The sequence below is a fragment of the Spea bombifrons genome, chromosome 2 (assembly GCF_027358695.1).
Source record: "Spea bombifrons isolate aSpeBom1 chromosome 2, aSpeBom1.2.pri, whole genome shotgun sequence".
In the NCBI taxonomy this organism is placed as follows: Eukaryota; Metazoa; Chordata; class Amphibia; order Anura; family Pelobatidae; genus Spea; species Spea bombifrons.
The window spans coordinates 16,348,677-16,369,622 of record NC_071088.1 but is presented as its reverse complement, the minus strand read 5'-3'; the positions used below and the strand labels follow the sequence as shown (position 1 = coordinate 16,369,622).

At 36.5% G+C, this 20,946-nt stretch overlaps 1 protein-coding gene across 1 annotated transcript in view; it reads right to left on the bottom strand.

The window, feature by feature from the left end:
* The window catches only part of LOC128473574 (ephrin type-A receptor 6-like), a 71,339-nt gene that overhangs the window by 27,086 nt on the left and 23,307 nt on the right, over positions 1-20,946 (bottom strand). The gene's annotated exons all lie outside the window — the stretch shown is intronic.

Below are 20,946 nucleotides of genomic sequence, written 5' to 3'. Positions count from 1 at the left end.
GTTACTAAATGTGAATAGTTTCTTAAGAACTTATTACTTTGTAGTTTGACTGTGGATAAATAATCGCTCCTGATGCTAATACTTGCTTGCTACTTCTTTTTTCACATCCACCATTATTCAATAAAGATCTATTTAAATATGAATTTCATTGGAAAGCTGCTGTTTAGACAATATTTACTGTACTGGGCTTCTCGCGACCAAGTGAACAACTGGCAAGGTAACTCAATAACCTTATTTATCAGATTTTTAAAGTGTATTTACCGTTAAGATGAAAGTAAAATAAGGATTGATTTTTTTACGCATAGATCTCATAACATTAGATAAGGCATAACTTTATGCTTTAAAACCATGACCATAAACACTGATTAAGCAACTTCCATGACATTGACAGATGCTAGTAGAAAACCCTCTAATTTTTTGTTTTAATCGGATGTCTCCTTTATTGATCGAGAGATGTAGCAAAGTAATAAGAGCAGGAACTGCGAAAATATGTAATTCTGCATGGGAAGTTTGAAAGAATCCACAATCAATACTTATGTATACATATTTTTGCATAGCTAATCCAATGATTTGGAATATATAACAACTGAATGTTAGGAATACTTTTCACCTCTAAATGTATGCATCCCTTTTAATACATTTACTAAGAACAATAATATTTGAATTTCTGGGAATGTCCCAGGCTAGGCTCCCTGGAGCTCTCCTTCTCCTGTGGAAGTGACTTCATGGTGTGGCAGGGCTAGCTGTGTGTGAGACAATGCTCTCCATACATTGGGGCGAGACTAGCCACAGACTGTATAAAATGGGCTGGGGATAAGAGGGGAAGTGGGCAGAGTATGGGAGCAGCTAAACCGGAGAAAGAGTAATAGTAACCTGGAGATTCTGGGTCAAATCCTGAGAGTTTCCAGGCATGGTTGTTGTAATTCATACATGACATACAACAATATCACAATGGCAAAATGAATGCATTATAGTCATCTTGACTTAAGTCTCTTTATCATTAGAATATTTCAAATTGGAAAAATCCCGCATGGATGCCCTCAAGTTGCTCCCTCACAGCGTCTCTTCTCTTGCTCCGCCCAGGAACAAGGCGGAGTCACGGGAAGTGACAACACATCACGTGACTCCGTTTTGTTCCCGAGGCAGAGAAAGACAGGAAACACTGTAAGGGAGCAGCGAGAAGGCAGCCTTGCTGGACTGCACGAGATTACCGGGACCCGCAGGTACAGTGCCTGACCGCCCGCTCCCGCTCGCAACCCCGGCAAAACCGCCCGTGCCCGCAAGTTTTTTGGCGGGTCCCGTGTCACACTGTAGTCCTCTACCTGGGACCTACAAACCCTGAGGACAACCCTTCTCTTTTATAAAGAGTTGCTCAGGTTTTGGCACAAATAACCTCAACAATATTAACTACTCCATCTCATGTGGCAGTATCATATCTGCAAAATTAGACTCTATGAAGACTTCTAAATCCACATAAGTGCAATCATGATAGCTAGCGTTGTACACCTCCATGCATCACCCCAGAACATAGTCTGTAATGTACGTATTACACATCACAGTGACCATAATGATCAAACCAACTTGTTGAGGACCCTTAGATATGTGAACATATTAATATTTTTTACCTGCAACAAGCATTTAGTTCACAATATGATTATATCTTCTCTGACAACGCTTTGCTGATAAAAATGTAAATTTAGTGCTTGGTTGGGCTCAAATGGACCATAATTGAGTTTACAATTTGTGACATGCTGTAAATCATCCCTAAGCCTTATTCCATATTTCAATTTTAGTGTTTCAAAATCATCTGCCTCATCAAATAAAGAAAATAAAACCCACAGCAAACTAACTAGAATAAAGCTTTCTATTTCAGGTGGATATACAATTCTATTTGCAGAATTATTTTATCATTTTTTAAACATTTATTTTTTTTCTAACTTAATTCATGCAAATTCGGTCACTTTAACAGGATTGGCATTATTGCAAAACAGAATGTCAGTAATTACTGTGTGTAAGTATTTTAGTTTGTGTGACAATTACTATATGTGTGTGTATGTTAGTATGGTACTGTCTGTGTGTGTAACGGGAGCTTGGGGGTCCCTATTGTAATTCCAGCAGGGGGCCTGGCGTGATTCATCAGACCACCTTCTTCCATTGCTCCGTGGTTCAGTTCTTATGCCCATTGTAGGTGCTTTCGGCAGTGGACAGGGGTCTGCATGGGCACCCTGACTGGTCTGCGTCCACACAGCCCCATACGCAACAAACTGCGATGCACTGTGTGTTCTGACACTTTCTATCAGAACCATCATTAACTTTTACAGCGATTTGAGCTACAGTAGCTTGTCTGTTGTTTGACCACACAGGCCAGCCTTTGTGCCCCCCCACTGTTAAAAAGTTTGTGGTCACTCAGCTGTTTTCATGTAAAACAAGGACATTTCTAACTGTGCTAACATAATTACAAAATGGTTTTATGAAGATAAATTATCCTTTTAAATTGGACTAGTTAATACAATGTGCCATTTGAGCACAGGAGTGATGGTTGCTGATAAAGGGCCTTAGTACGCCTATGAAGTTATTCCATTAAAGATCAGCCATTTCCAGCTACAGTAGTCATTTACAACATTAACAATGTTTACACTGTATTTCTGATCCATTTGATGTTATTTTAATGGACACAATTAGCTTTTCTTTTAAAAGCAAGAACTCAAGTGAACTCAAACTTTCAAATGGTAGTATATATAGATAGATAGATAGATAGATAGATAGATAGATAGATAGATAGATAGATAGATAGATAGATAGATAGATAGATAAGGCACTCTCAAAGGATGGTCAGCACTCCAGGTCTTTATGTTAACAACTTCTCTTTATTCAAACAAAGTCGACGTTTCAGTCATTGCTGACTTTCATCAGGACATATATGAAAGTCAGCAATGACTGAAACGTCGACTTTGTTTGAATAAAGAGAAGTTGTTAACATAAAGACCTGGAGTGCTGACCATCCTTTGAAAGTGCTTTGTATGGAAACTCCTGGTTACTAGCACCAGGCTTGGAATATTTGGAATGGTGTGCAATGGACTTTGTGAGTAAATATATATATAGATATATATAGATATATATTCTATTAGAGTCAGTGTGTGTGGGTGTACGTTAGTGTATGTATATAAAATTGTGGTATTATTGTGTGTATATAATGTTGTGTGTAAGAGTGGGTGTTAAAGTGAGGTTAACATTAGGCAGAAGATGTCCATGTAATGATCTATGATTGTGTGGGCATAAAATTACCGTGACATTGCCATGACAAATAGTGGTAGAAGGAGTATAAATATTCAAGAATTCATGTAGTACATCATTCACAGAACACACTCCAGTCTTGCTACAAACTGTATAACGTACTACTAGTATTTCAATAGGAAAGACGACGAATAAACGGAACACGGAACACGGACACAAAACACATAAATAGACGCTTTATACCCACGAACACCATCAAATTGTTCTCCTGAGGAAGCCAACAGGCGAAACGCGTTGAGGACTACCTACGAGGACTATTTACTACTGTGGACTTCATTGCCTTTAAAACTTCGGACTTTTAGTTGAAGCACATGAAAATTTCTGCCATCTTGTAAGTGCATTTTTATTCTCCTTTAACAGCTACAGGAATATATTGCACTATTGGCCGTTCTCTTTTTATCAATTTTTAGTATTAAGAAGAAATAAAGAAAGAATTTTATTCTGAAGAGCCTTGACCTTCTGTAAATTTTGTGAGTGCACATTTTACACGTACATATAGTACTTTTCATCATACATTATTGCACTATTATTGTTTATTTTTTCCCACACATGTACATGCGCGCCTACGTTCGGGTTGCTTGTTGTTTAACACTAAGAGGAGTGTTATTGCGGGCTGCGGCAGTACAGTGAGGAAGTACCAATTTATTATTTCATTTTCACGTTCACCTTCTGGTGTTTATTTCTTTACCTTTTGGCGTTTCAATAGGATTTACCAGGGATTACATTATTGGGGAAGTATCCGAGATTCTCTACATAAAAATCTCCGTAACTTCTAACTCAAAACCATTAAATCTGAAACTTAATAAGGAATAAAACTTGGCTGATTCAGTGGTGTGTAGGTGGAAAGTAGGTAAAAAAACCCAATGCCTTATGGAGCAAAGAATGAAGAAAGTGGACATCCATTTACCTATCAACTATGCCTTGTCTGTCTTATTCTCTTGCTGAGAAAAATCATGGGTGAAGGAATTAAGAATACAATAGAAATTCCTCCAAAGTACAGAAACTGATGTCCACGATACAGGACAAGAAGTATGTTGAAAAACTGTGATCCACTTTCTTTGAGCCGGTAAATAATTAGATAAGAGCTGAAAATACAGTTTGAGATGCAATCAGCATGTCTAAAGTTGACAATTAAGTACTCTATAACCACATGTTTCACTGTCTGGTTGTAATAACACTTCTGCTAATTCTTAAAACATTTATTATGTTCATGCACATAAAGCTGTGTTTCTGATGCACTTCCTCTATTAATAATAAGTTGGGCAGGCCTTTTATAATGGCTTAACTTTTAATTAAGAGAAAGATCAATATAAAGCTTCTGATTAATTCTGGGAAAAGTATGGGTACTACCCATAATCTATTGCATAATAGATCACGGCCGCATAAATCATGCAGGATGTGCATATTTCTTTTACCCCAAAGATCATAAATTATAAATTAAACTTTAGTGATGTTTTCGTTTTGAAACAATAATGTCTGCACAAAGGGAAATATCTTTCTTAGGATAGCAGATGTCTGGATATAGTGTCCAGATTTATATATCTGGCAACCAAAAATAAAATGTACTAGAAGTATTATTCCATGGCAGGCAAAGAGATGTCTGTTCCTGTCATACTGCACTTATATTGCTACTGCTATTAGCAGATTTCTCTGAAAATGGAAAAGGGAGATGTAGAACCACATTAAAGGGCAAATAACAATATTTTACTACTAGTATCACTTTAAAATGTGTTTTTCAGTAATGTTTTCAGGCGTCTGCATATTAGCCATTTATGTTCTAGTAGTGTTCACTCTACTAACCAATAATGCCTTGTGGTCACCAATAGAGTAGCTCAGTCTTAGTTTCCCATGCAATGGCACGCTGACTAGTGACAGTCAAAAGAGGAAAGCATTTCATTGTACAAGAGCACATTTTTTTAGCTTTGCCATTAAGAATCATCTCAGTATGATGTTTGGGAAGGGAAGGCCATGCAAAATATTACATGACTTACAACATTAGTAGCCTCCAGGTATGCAGGTAAAGGAAGTTCACTGGAATAAAATAAAATGTTAAACTACTGTATTTAATTACTTAATTCTCCAATTAATCTGTCCCCTTTAATTGTCCATTTGTTCTCCTGGAACTACACATATAGAGGTTGATGTTACTCGACATCTTGCAAGCACTCAGGTACTTTAAATTGTACAGCACCTCACAAATTAAATGAAAATTATTGCCATTTAGTGTGTGTGACCATATGAATGCTTGTGGTTTGCTCCTGTCAAAAACTTAAGAGACCACCAATATTCTAGCTTAGCTCTGCAGATACACAACTAACCAATGGGCCAATATGGGACATCTGAGATCTATATTGTCACTAGACCATTTACTGATAGGATGTCATATTCTGGAGCGGGATATAGAAAACGCACAGCACTAATTAGTGGGGATGCTTCTTGTAGGTAGTATGGTGCTTAGGATGTACCTGTACACTAGGTAGGGTATAGAGCTATGCTTGCTGATCACAGTGTGATCAGTACATGGAAGATCAGAGAGACTTGAAATACTTTACATTTTTTTATAAAATAAACTATATAGGCAGCTCAGTGATGTCACCATGGCAAAATATATCCAAAATAAAGAAGCAGAGGCTCAGCACTTCAAATAATAAGGTGAGTTTATTTCACACAGGCAACGTTTCGACGCACAGGTCTTTCTCAAGCCTTCTTGAGCTTGAGAAAGACCTGTGCGTCGAAACGTTGCCTGTGTGAAATAAACTCACCTTATTATTTGAAGTGCTGAGCCTCTGCTTCTTTATTTTGGATTTATTGAGGGACTTGGTGGTACCCTGGCTCGTGCACCATTTCACTGCTGAGTGCTGCATTCCAACCTCTCTTTTTGTGCATGGCAAAATATAGTCCCGACATCCTTTTGCCTTAGCAAAAAAAAACAATATCCCTTCACTTACCTGAAACACCCTAAGTATTAATAATAATACACTATAGCGTAATATGTAAGGGATACACATGGCCCTCCAGACCATAAAAAATATGTATGTTGGCCATTCCTGTAATCAGAGAATGTTGCCAAACATAAATTGGATTATTGTTCAGCAGTGGCACCTACTGTGTAGAGGAAATTGTACTCAAAAATGCAACAAAAAATGTTTTTCTATTTTAGTATAGGTTTTTTACATTGCCACTCATAATTATTATATTTTGTTCATTTCTATGGTTTTTTTATGTATTTCCATTAAAAGCCATACTTGTCCTTATTTGTGTGGGAAACCAACATATGGTAAAAATGACAAAAAAAAGTATACTAAATACTCTTGCTACTAAAGGAGGTAAAAATCATTGGTTAGGAAGCATCTTTCAGCAGAAAAATAGTTTTTCCATATGTTGTTGTACTGTGAAGAATCCTTTCACTATATTCAGACTATATGTTCATGAATATCCAGGGTTGACATTCTTGGGGTTTTTAGAAATATTGTTCTTAGTTATAAAAATCTCTGTAATCAAACAATTATGACGATTATTCTGATGGAGTATATTGACATTATTGGCATTGCTTATTTTCAGCACAGTCTCACTGGCTACTTCCTTTTTGCTCAGCGACATGTATTGCTGCTTAAAGAGCATGGGACATCTGCATTCAAGCAGTGAGCATTATAGACTGTTTCTAGAACAGTGAGACTCAGAGTCAGACTAAGAGTTGCAGTTACTGAGAGGCCACTAGCCACTCCATTGGGCAACATGTAGCATCCCATACTTTTTTACTTCTGTTAACTATTCATGTTGTGTACGATAAATTAAGTGGCAGTCATATGATTTCATTTCCAAAATATTATTTCATATTCATGTCTACATTATACTGAGCCTTTCCATCATGCATGGTTTTGACATGATCCCTTTTATTCTGATAGAGTAAGAATCTTGTAATTGCTTGTTTTTGTAACATTTTTCTTCTCTGCCACAAATGTCCTATATCTAAAGGACAGGATGATGTAAATAACCCACACAATTCAGAATAATTAGAAATAGGTATTACTAGGAATAAAATGCATCATATTGGCAAATGACATTGGTAGTAACTAAAATATAACATTTATTAATTCACCTAAAACTACAAAGAAAAAAAATGAAATATTTAAAAATTGATAAAAAGTTGACAACTAGGCGGTGAGAAAAAGAAGAGCCCGCAATTCTACAGATATCTGTTTTTTTTTGTTTTGTTTTTTCGGTTGTAGGCAAATTAATAAAAGTTATGTTTTAGTTCTTTACTATTTTCTGCTGAATAGAATGTATTTATTTGGGTTTTTTCCCCATGTAGTAACAGTTAATAATGCTAAAAATGCAATAACGATAAATGTAATAATACACAATAAAAATATAGCTAAGTTTTAATAATGGTTTATGAAAAAAAAAAATGTTAAAACTCATAGTGTTTCAGCTGCCTTTTCTTGAAGCAGCTCAAGGTGAGGAGGAAAAGCAAAAACAATTACAATACAATTTTTCACTAAGGCAACACATATGGTTAGGATTATTTCAAATTATGCAGGATTTGAGTTTTATTAAATTTAATTTAGCATCTGCTAAATTGTGAGAATAGCCTTTTTCTTGCCATCTCTGAATGTTTTGACAGAGTGCTCAGGTTGCCAAATCCTTGAAAGGCCATCTGCCTGAGCGGAGGTAAAATACTCAGTTATTTCATACAAAAACAGAGATGGCTTCTATAGAAAACTGTTTGAGCAGAATACGCAATGCCATGATTTTATTTCTTTTTTTGCTTCTCTGCATATATTTTTTTTTAATTTATCAACAGAGCACCTAGTATTTCTCCTACAGATGAGAGTTTTAACTGGTTGTCAATACCTTAAAAAAGCAATTAAATTGGGGGTTTTATCTGTTAAAATGTGCATGACATAGAATATGAAATAAAACATTACACCTCAAAGCCAAACGAGTTTAAAAAACACTTTGCCAACACTTTTTATACAGAACAGTTGGCTTTCCTTGTAAGTTTGATGACCATGTGCGGGGGTTTTAGGCATCTTGTGTTAGCATTGAGCAAATAAGTAGCTGGTTATCATGGTTACAGTAAAACCTTTAAAAGGGGCAAATTGGTAAAATGTTAAACTTTTTTAATAGCATATAAAATACAGGAGACCCCAAAGATACTTTTTGTCAGGGCCCCATGCTGTAGTTCCTCCATGCATTTCCCCCGCCATCATTTGTATACATATACCACTCTCTCAACTCTTATATATGCCACCGCGTCACCAAAGAAAAGCTATGTATTGGTGTTCAAAGATTATAAAGTGCATATAGATTAAAATTCTCCATTGTGTGGATACCACTGGGAACACCTTACTTAATTTTCTGTTATTAAAATAAGTATCACAATTAACCCCATCAACTTTGTTCTCTCCTTTTTTATATTAGGTTATATACCGCTATTTTTTCTCATTAGACACTTTAATTTCAAACCAAATATCTCCAAAACAATACAGTGAAAAATGAAAGAAAATAGCACAAGCTATGAGAAGTTTAAACAGAATAATTTGATGATGCTAAAAGCTGGGTTGGATGAATATCTTTCTTTTAAGCTTTTATTGCAGTCATGAATACCCAAGTGGAAGCGAATTATAATTATCTATGAACATGACAAGGATTATGTAGAGTATTTAGTTCTCGGCAAATGTCATAAATCTGTAATTCACTGCCTCAAAGCCAACTTTTCAGACAAAAAGTCATTGTTGGCTACAGAGTTTCCAGATTTGCTTTTCATTTTGCCCTTTTCGTTACCAGAACTAATGGGATTAAACACTCTGACATTCACGTTTTATGTGGCATGCCCTCTTCATATTACTTTCATATGCAGATTAAACCAAAAATTAAGCTAATACACAGACGGTGTGGTTTATAAATAATTTACGAGGGATTGGACAGTGTCCTAGTGACTATGATAATGACTGTTGTGAAGAAATTCTTAATTATGAAAGAACGCCGTCCTTTGGCTGTAAATAATGTGTTGCAACAGATGGATTTACCTTAACGTTTAGGTAAAATGAATGCCACATATTCACAAAGATATTGATGTGTAATACAACAATTATTATGTGATTCTCCAGAGAATGCAGTTATCCATTGACTGTCAAATCCCAATATGTTTTTTATCATTTGATAAGGGAGTAGAGAACTATCAGGGAGTAAAAGCAATGGGAAGGCCTCAAAAAATATTATATACAGTATGATAGTCAGTATTAGCAGACAAGTGTTGTCAAATTGTGAACAATAATAATAATAAAAATAATAATACATTTAGAATAAGAACACGAGACTAACATAGGATATATGGCATACTGGTGAATGAGGTTGTTGGTAACTTGGGGCCTGAGCTTCAGAAGAATGACTCTAGCCATTCACACATGGACGATACACACGCTAAACAAACACAATAAGAAATTCCCCCCCCCAAATAACTTGAACTACAGCTTCTCGAAACAATGCTGTATGTGATTCTGTAGGTAAAGAGAAGTGAAAATACAAACCTTTTACACTTAAAATGTCTTATGCTCTATAGAAAGAAAACCATTAAGAAACAAAATGGTCATTAACACAAAATAGGAAATGGCTACGGTGGTAAGGAAATACACCCATGCGTGATTTAGTGCCCATATGGCTAAAAGAAGATCCACAAAAAGACCAATGGCAGAATTATTTTCATTTTAGTAACAATACTATTCTGGTTATGTTATATACCCTAAAGTACAGATCTACTAAATGACATAGGAACTCGGTACACTATATCAAAAAAGTAATTCATTTGTGGTAGAAACTTTTTTTAAATCGTTACAATTAGGAAAATTAGTTTTTAGTTTTAGTTTCTAGGACATGCTTTTTGGAGCATCATCTGGATTTTTAAATCTGAAGCAATATTTTAAAAACACGGGGTTGATACGCTGGAAAGCTTGTCTTAAACCGAGAGGTTACTCCAATAAAGCACAATACAGTTTTTCCGATTATAGAGCCTGATAATCTTCAACATCAAAAAAATACTGTGAAAAAAACAGTAAGGTCTCCAGAGAATTCCTCCTAATAAAATATTTCTGATTTTGCATTAGACTTAACACACCACTGATCCATATATACAGTACATGAAACCAAATTATAACACATCCAGTCCCAATAGGAACCTTATAAAATGGAGGAGAAATAGTACTTCCACCTCAATGTATCTAAATGCTTACTTTTTTCTTGCTTACAGATGTTATTTCATAGGGATGGATACTCACCTATTAAGCAATTCAGGCTGAGTGGGCTCTACATGTGAAAGTGTACACAGTTTATCAAAAACATTATTGAGAAAATATAGCTTCAAATGAAGAAATGCCAGATGAATTTTCAGAAAGTGGTTTTTTTTTTTGCTGACTTGCTATATGTTAATAACTTTGAATCCTAACAGGTGCCTTGGAGTGTTCATTATTTTTACTTTCTAGAGATGGCTGATATGGCTTCTATTGTGATCTCCGAGACACTGGAGACATCTATGCTAAAAAACATAAACAACTAAAAAAAATAATGGTACATACTGGAGTATTGCTATCAATATTCTCTGCATTTTTTCTCACAGTTTTGCTTAGTTTGTGTAAGCTCTCTTTATGTTTTGTTCTCTTTTATGGACCCTTTGGATGACTGGAGGTGTGAAAAAAAGAGACAATTGTATGGTATTGTCCTTCTTGGTCATCTAGAGTTAAACAAGTGGTCCACCATTTGTTTTAAACTTACATGTTGTCATTTTATTATACCTCACAAATCTTAGTGCAGACCAATTCAAGACAAAAGAAAGTATCAAAATGTAATGGGTGAAGACAGGGCCGGCCGCGGTCATTCATTAGAAGCCGCGCAGGCAGTGCAGGCTGCAGCCGCGAGCCACGGTCATTCAGTAAGCGCAGGCACGCAGTCACTACGGGGAGGAGTGGGACTCGTATAAGTGGGTGTGGGAAAGGGGAGGGGCTTGTGGGGGTGGAGCCAGGGGACAGCAAAATTATGTTTTGCCTAGGGTGGCAGAAATCCTTGCACCAATCCTAGGGTTCAGAGGGTGGACAGAAAATTGGTTTGTGCTCATAGAGTGTATGGTATAGCACAGGCTAGAAGATAATTAATGGTATAGAGGAAACATTGATTTGCAACATACTTAGCCTTTCTACTAGAATTGTGGAAAATCAATACGTACACATTTTATCAAGGGTCTTTTTTTAAATTATGCAAAATTCATTAAATTAAGTTTGTACAATTGCAACTTCCTACAGAATTTATATGTAGCCACTCTTGGTTAGTAACAGCTTGCTTTGGGTGGTATTGCACATTGTAGATTGAGGGTGGTCTTTGAAAATGCGTTCTCTTTTAGTAATGAGAAGAGACAACTGCATAAACTGCTCCTCAGGCATCTGCTGAGAAATACAGTCACGGACGCAATCACCAGTGTGCAACATACAGCATAAGACCCAGGAAATTATGCACCTCTTCTTCGTGTGGGATCTGTGCTAAGAAAGCAGGTCCAGACAAGGGCCAGGCACATGTGGGTGGGAAAAGTGGATGAAATCATTTAGAATTCGCTAGGAAAGCTGAGAGCAACAGAACTAACCTTTCCCCACCTGGAGAGCAAAAGGTTTGCCTCTGAGGCTCAGCAATACTCTACTATATGCATAATTCCCAAGTGTCCTATTCTGGGATGGCAGACCCTCTTTTGGACCCAAATTCCAATGTCTCTCTTTCTGCCCCTAATGTCCATCTTTTCTAGGAGCTCAAAGTGTTCTACAGCTCTAAAGGTTACAATAGTGATGATGTTCAGAAACATCAACAAATCAAGCTCTAACCATGTCTCCTGCAACAAAAGTGTCCCTTTTTGGCTTTTTTTTGTGATGTTGCTTGGTATGCTTCTGCAGGCCTTTGGCAAGATCCGTGGTAAATTTGCATTATATAGCATGTATACACAATGGGATGCCCAAAACAAAAATGGTTTTAGAAGTAAAACCTCTTATTTTTCTATCCCATTCCCACTACATTCTAAGCTAAAGTATATATGGAGAGTAAAGCGTTACTTCTGTGTCCCATTGCACAACAGATTGTAGGTATTTTGTCATTTTTGACACGTCTCTTAAACCAATGTGAGATCTTTAAAAATGTATAAGTACTATATTTTGTGATGAAAAGAAACTTTCTTTCATACATAATTATATCCGAACATTTTGCAGCGTAATGGAGCAAAAGCTATTATAATTCATATTACAAAGCCTTAATGCCATACTAGGACTGGGAAGGCACATCTTATTCTGTTATTGTACTGCATTTACTGTATATGGCAAAGCATGACTTAATTACACGGTGTCACAAAAATATGATATATTCTCAGTGGCAACACACAGGTTTTTAATTTAATTATTCTTAATATTCCTAATAGCTTATAGAAGTGTGCATTTCAGGCAAATGTTGGGTCTACCACTTTTTCCAGCAAACAGCAAGTGGGAAACTTGTTTGTAAAAAACATTTCTCTGTTTTGTTTCTGCTAGCAGTCTGTTCTTTTTTAATTTTTTTTTTCTTATTATCTTTCATTTATTTAGTGCTTCTTACTATACAGTATATTCAAAGGGTATGACAAAACTAGAACTGACAGACCAAGGCAAACCAATAGATTAGGTAAAGAGGGTCTTGCTTGCAAGCTTACTAGACACTCAGATAGATATATTGACCTGGGTGCAAACCAAAGTACCATACAAAAAATATCACTCACATATTGATAAAGTAACAAATATCCACATATCATTTTACACATGCCTATGTGCAATTACACAGCAGACCTGTTTGTACAGTATAACCTTTATGCCTTTACACTCTTCCCTAACATGGTCCTCAACAGTATTCAAAGGAGAATACTGATAGAAGTCTTTCATGACCACAAGAAGCAGGAGTGGGATGGTCTGGAGGTGGGGAAGCATAACCGTACCTACCTTACCTGAAGAACCACCTTGTGATGTCCAGATGCAAAGCATTGCATGAAAGTCACGTAGGATCTACAATGGACGCCCGTGCTGCAACAGCATATTATTCCATTGATCTCCCCAACTGGCCCATGAACCAACCTTTCCCGTGGCAGCCATGGGAGACAGTGTTAGGACTTATTTGAGATCCAAAAAACGTATGGCTGCATCCTCAGCTCCCCTTTGGCGGCTAGCGAGAGTGCACCTGCTGTTTCCTTCCCTAAATAATGTTTGTGACATCTTCAGGCTGCACCCTGGAGCCTAGATTAACCCTGCTCACTCACTGGATTAGTTTTTTTTTTACTACTTGGATTTATTTCACTAATGGTCTGTCCAGTCTCCTAGTTTTTTTGACCTTCTTTGTCTTTACTTTGTTTGCTCTCTAGTATCCTGACCTGGTTTATCCTGACCTCACTGCCTTCTGGTATCCTCATGTGGCTTGTCCTAACCTTGCTACTCTCTGGTATCCTGACATGGCTTGTCCTAACCTTGCTACTTTCTGGTATCCTGAGATGGCTTGTCCTGATCTCACTGCTTTCTTGTATCCTGACCTTGCTGTGTACTGGTCTTGTGACCTGGCTCATCCGGACCTCACTGCTCACTAGTCTCATGACCTGCCTGGTCCTGACCTCATGATCACTAATCTCTTGACCTGGCTTGTCCTGATCTTGCTGCTTGTTAGTCTTGTGACCTGGCTTGTCCTGATCTCTCTGCTTGCTGGTCTTGTGACCTGGCTTGTCCTGACCTCACTGGTCCCTGGTCTCATGACCTGGCTTGTCCTGACCTAGCTGCCCTCTGTTATCCTGACCTGGCTTGTCCTGACCTCACTGCTCTCGGGAATCCTGACCTGGGTTGTCTTGATTCAGTATGTTTTGACCATGTGTACCAATATCCTGCTGTGGTGGTCTACACTGCCATCTGTTCCTTGTCTAACTATGCTCATAGGCTCCATTCCTGAATACAGTGTGGCTGTACTGTGAAACATAGGACAATCTATTTTGGGTTTAGTCAGCTAGGTGAATCACAAACAATGCATTTTCAATCACCATTAACACCACTAAAGGTTAAAACTGTCTCTGGATCAAGCCCTTTGTGCCGTATAAATCTATTATCATACACTTTCTTTATGATAAGTTGTTGACATATATCTGTAAATCCTACTATCCATACTGCAGTCAGTTGCTTTAAGAAAAATGCATAGGCTGTTGGAAAACATATTGGCAAAACACTATTATGTTGCTAATTTGAATGAAAAAGCTTAGGTGAAATATAACAAATCATTTTTGTTTTTCCCCACCGGAGACATTATCTGAAATATTTCACTCACATAATGGAATTATATGAGCAAAACTATTGTTGTGTAGTCATGGATATAATATGAGTATATTTAAAATGCTTTGGGCTAAGTAGGATAGTTGCCAGTCAATTCTATAATATAAAACCAAATCATTTTGTACAGCGTTATAGGACAAAAAAAAGAAGTAGTGTTAACAATGCAGTTCACAGTCAACCTTATGCATGCTCACAGATCTGCTGCAGACAAATTATGTGTACTGGGAGATATTGCCATAAATATTAATGCAAGACACTCAATCTACCTCCCAACACTTCAGAAATAAGGCAGCAGCTGGAGGCCCTGCGCGTTTAATCAGACAGTGAGCTCCAAAATTATGCTTACATTAAAAATCAAGTGCGTGAAAAAGTGTCTTATTGCAATCAGAATGATAACAGGAAATGCTGATTTGTCCAACAAGAGAAATAAACAGTTGCATTGAAACCTGCAGAGAATTAAAGTATATAAAGTGCCATACCACATTTTTTTGCTTACACTTATAAACTGTAAGCAAACGCCCAGTGGGCAGCTGGCTATTGGCACCCCACACTCACCCGATCTGCCAATCCATGCGCCCAGCAGCAAGGTATGCCCGGTCGCACACAACGTGAGCATAAAAACTGAGGTTGCAGGTTCATCACCAGTCCGTCCCTCATTGTACATGACAGTAAGATGGCATCTTTCATCACTTAAAGATGCTGTTCCACCTACTCTGCTGAATTTAACACCTTTATAACTAAGTTACGCATTTGAGATATTATTCTAAACCTTTCCCAAAAAATATTCTTTAGTCAAGGGAACTGTTGCCATAGTTTTTTGCTAGGAACACTCGTTGCCATAAAAAAACCGAAAAAGTTTGTTAAAAGTTTGTTCAAAGGGAAGGATATCTAAGTTTTATTTGTTTTAGAAACCTAATGCGGAATAGCACCATTAAGTAGACTTTATCTCTTTATTTTTAACTTTAAACTTGCTAGTATACCACTTTACTCTTCATAATGGGTAAATCGTATAAGCAAAAAACAAAATTGCATAGCCGGTCTCTAAATAGAAATAAAACATTAAGAGAAACGTTTCCTTGGTTGACAAATACAATGAATGGACGATTTATACAGTGTGAAACCAAGCGCCTTTTTCCATGAGAAGTACTTTTGCTGAACGTTCCACATACATAAAAAAAATTAAATTCTGATGAATTCGTGTTCATTTTGGATTTTTTTTTAAAATGTTTTATCATGGTAAGATGTGTTACTTATTGAAGAAATAGAAATTTTCCCATGGGTTATTGGGCAATGTCAAGATGGTCAGTCGATATGATCCATGTAGCTTTTTTGTTCATGTTTTGCTTTTAAGATTTCAAGATCTTCTCACGCATGAAAGAGTTAATTTTCTTACGCTTTCAGCTGGAAGTACCTTTTGTACTAGATTTACCCTGATTATCATAGCAATTTGCAATATGTTTTCCAATTAATAATAATCAATATATGATGCAAAATGTTTAAAAAAAAATCTTGGATAAAAAAAATCTTGCAGAATGCTAAGAACTTTCAAACCCTATCATACACTGCACAAGTTTATAAATGTAAATCTCTTGACTTAATTACCTGGTGCATGACAGCTTGGAAAAAGTAAAATGTATGATTCTTAATTCAGCTCCGTTTACCTTGGCAGCACATTAAATGTCCTTAAAAGACACATAAGGAAGACCAGAAATGTTCCTTGTGAAAACAGCAGACTGTATTAAATACACACAGGTGCTGCATATAATTACTTAACATTAATCAATTTATACTTGCATTATAATAATCCAACAATAAGCTCTCAGCATAGGCAATGGAAAAACAATACAATAACATTTCCTTGTAAATAGTATGCCGGGTGATACATTATTTGGTGCATACAATGTCTGCATACATTCACAGAAACATAGAAAGAATACCCATCCACTTAATTTAGTCTGTCCCAGTTTGTTCTTGCTGTATTGTCTCATTGAGACAATATACCCATTTCATGCATATACACATTCTCTCACCGTATTATTAACTTCTGCCACTTCTACTGGAAGGTTGTTCCACTCAACTTCCACCTTCTCGGTTAAGTACAATTTCCTTGCATTACATCTAAGTATCTCACTTAGATGTTTTAGACTATGATCTACCGTTCTAACATGACTCCTCGTTTGAAATATACTTCCTTCTTGTACTTTGTTGAATCTCTTTATACATTGAAATGGTTCTACCACATCCCTTCTCTCCGCCAACCCGCCAAGCTATACATGTTCCTTAATCTTTTCTGACATCTCACTCCAAAATGTTTATTCTGGGGTCTACAGAATACTCCCTTATTAAATAACTGAGAAGCAAAGGATACATGTGCGAAAGATAAATAGATAGATAGATAGATAGATAGATAGATAGATAGATAGATAGATAGATATTCAAATATATGCAGAGAAAGCAGAAAGAGAAGGACTGTCCTAAAGACAAATGATATCATTAAAGTACACTGATTGTTAATCAACGCATTCTTTAAATGTTGCTGTACCTCTTGGTGGGAAAAAAAATCAAGCTTCTTAGTTAACATTGTTCTTTTATCTGATATCACAACAACAATGTGAAGACAGTTAATATAAAGTGTTGAAAGTGTAATTTATCAGTTCAGATCCAGCTGTTGACTCATTATCAGCCTTTTCCCAATCATTACGTTTTTGGGTGTTGAATTAATTGGTCGCGAAATCAACATGTTTAAAATTGTAGATTTCAATGAAATTGCCTTGTTTCATAAAGAAGAAATAGCACTTTCATCAAATAGTTAATTTCAATGTCCAACCTTCAGCATAAAAACTAAATAGTAATATAATCTGTGGTTTAAGTCTGAAGACCAACAAGGATGTTTAACGGGACCTACGTTAACAAAGTAAGTGATAACAATTTTGGGAGATATCCTATTATAAAAACTAGGGCATTTTTAGCTAAAAAAGAGACTGTACTTGGTGCATACATGCACGCCTGTAGTCCTTCTCTGGCACTTGGTTGAATGAAGCCCATGGAACAACACAGCTTAGTGGAGTGGGCCTTGACAGAGCTAGTGGATGTGCATGAAGAAGTGATTTAATTGGTGCAATTTTGTTATGGGTGGGGTTAACACTAAGGGTATATAAGTAGAAGCCTATTTGTAAAAGGCTCACTTAACTGTTTTTCCAAATCTGGTTTGTCTCACCCTCCCCCCCTTTACTACTGGATTGTGGAGGTTTCTACCCCGTTTTTTCACAGCGGCGGAGATAGTTGGGGATAATTGTTTTGGTACAGTGGGTTTTGGTTTTGTTTTACTAATTTGACTTGGTTCAAGTTAGTTTGGTAGGTTTCGAGCTGGCCTGTGGCTCAGAACCTGGGGTGGTGTAGGGGTGTCTCGGTATGCCCCTGCATTGGTTATTTCCCTTTCCCCATCAAATGCTTTTTATTGGTAATAAACCAAAGGTCCCTTATCAAAGACTTAAAGGAAAAAGGACCTGTTTTGGGGCGAGAACTAGACCAGGTCTAAGTCTTCAAAGGAGGCAACCTGTGTTCCAACAGACTAACTTCTTGCCGACATCAGAGATGATGCAATTTTTTTGAGATTAATAGGATAGAGATGGAATGAATGATTTTTGTCCAACAAAAAAAGTTTTAAGAAAAATAGTTGATGGCACAGGGAAGTGTTTATTCCTGTATGTGTCTGGAATCAGCTGCCCTATGGGGAGTCTTTTGATTGTGTACTTTACTAATACACCTGATTAAAATAAAACAAATGATCAGTCTAACACTAAACAAAGATCTATGGTAATTGCCACTTAATCACATATGACCTTGCCGGGGGGAAACAACTTTAGGTAGCTACAGGGAATGCCTAAAAGTAGTTTGATTTTAATAAAGTGCTATCATTTGAGTTTGAATTTCTTTAGCAATATGTCAGAGTTTCCTTGGCTCTGCCGCACATAATTTCATTAAGCTGTCCAGTCATCTAGGCAGAGTTGAAAGTTATGCTAAATTAAATTGATGGCTTTGATCACAGAGGCTTCTTATGTCATAAATAACTCCTTTTTACCTTTCATTTTAAAGAAAGTTATTTATATATCTCATTCAAATACGGGTATATGACATATAGAGCTATCTAGAAATACATCTAGATAGATTGATAGATAGATAGATAGATAGATAGATAGATAGATAGATAGATAGATAGATAGATAGATAGATAGATAGATAGATAGCAAAAAAACATATGCACAACTGATCTTGTAACTATTAGTGGAGGCTTAAAAACATAGATCTTTAATAATGTCATTACTCAAACTATTCACTTACTATATTACATCCATCTTTAATAATCCCAATAATCAGTGGGATAATTTAAAGACAAACACAACAACCAATCACTGCCTGCTTCCATGTCACCTAACAATGAAGTGTACCCTGAGCAAATTCTTGCCTCCATCCTGCCAGAACAAATCAGCTGCCATCAAAATGGGTCTGTAACTTAAGACATGGAGAAGAATTTAATGATGAGGAATACTTAAGCAGATCCTAAAAAATGAAACATTAAGAAAACAACTGTGTAGTTTATACTCATTGTGGTTTTTTTTACCTAGCAGGCAGGACATAATAACAATCATCTGTTCCTTAGCAGGTATAAAAATGAGGTAAATACAACCTCAGATGAACAATAACACATGGCATATTACAATGTGTCATGATTTATTCAACAAAAATAAAGCCAAAATGGAGAAGCCATGTTTAAAAACTAAGTAGACCCTTACTGCGTTCATAGGAATTAAGATGCTAAGTAGCAGGCAGGTGCTGCTAACTTGATTAATTGATCATCCGCAAGTGTGACCACCTCTATAAAAAAACTAAGTTTTAGCAGTTTTCTGGTTTGGAGCATTCAGGTGTGTGTTAACACAATGCCAAGCAGGAAAGACATTAGCAATGATCTTAGAGAAGCAATTGTTGCTGCCCATCAATCTAGGAAGGGTTATAAGGCCAGTTCCAAACAACTTAAAGTCCATCATTCTACAGAGAGAAATAGTATTCAAAAGTAGAAAACATTTAAGTCAGTTGAGAATTTTCCCAGTAGTGGACGTCCTAGCAAATTCACCCCAAGGTCAGATTGTATATTTACGGTATATTTATATATAAAAACAGACACAGACAACTATTTCTCCTCCTCCGAACTTTACAGTAGGCACAATGCATTTTAGTAGGTAACGTGCTTTTGGCATGCATCAAACCCGGATTTGTCCATTAGACTTCTATATAGTAAAGTGTGATTCGTCACTATAGCGAACACGTTTAGTGTGTCTGAAACACCTAAACTCAATAATTAGGAGGGGAGTCCAGGCACTTTTGGTCATGAGTTGTGCTTGTTCACCAATTCTCTGGCTTGATATTGCCAGATCTGGTCAACATGCATAACTGAATAATACAATCATGCATATAAAATATTATATTTTTAAAGGTGATACACTGCACATTGTTTCATGTCGCATAAATATCCCCTTTTTTACTACAAGAAATCATATGTTTCGGGGGGTTTTCTGGAGACTTTTTGGATATCTCCAAGTGTTTTAACTGCATGCAAATCTCAAGACTTGTCATTTGGGGTTTAACCGAGTGTTACATTAAGAAAGATAAATAAGGTACTTTCATGGGGTATGTTATAATCATTCTGCTGCAACGTTATTTTGTTCTTTAATTTCATTGTTATTATTGCTGTAGCTTAATTATTTAGCACATTTATAAATATGAGCTGCAAATGGATGCAAATATGCCATATGTTTAAAAAGGCATTAGTATCAATGGCCAGATGTTACATTTACTTATTAAAGCACAATAGGAAACATTTTTTCTAATCTGGTTAGCTCAGTCAAGCATGAAAAACAGTCTGAACATTTGAAAATGGAGGTTTTTGGGGAGTATATTTTAACGAATCACACATTTTGTTTTAATTTAAAAAGATTATATAGTGGCAGCAAAATGTTTAGGGGTTCTATGGCGTTACTGAAACTGGTCTTTTGCGAGATGTAATTGCTCACTAAATTGGCCTCCAGATAATCCAAAACTGACCAGATATTCATCCTTTGCCGCATATATTTTTTATTAAGCTAGAGAGTAAGGCAACACATAGCCCCAGGAATGGAGGAGTAAGAGGACGTATTTGGTTAGAATCTTCTTGATTACTGTCCCCAAGGATGAGAATACAGGATAGTCCTCATATTTAATATCCCGGCTATCCCACCAAAGGCTCTCTACTTGCTATTTACCT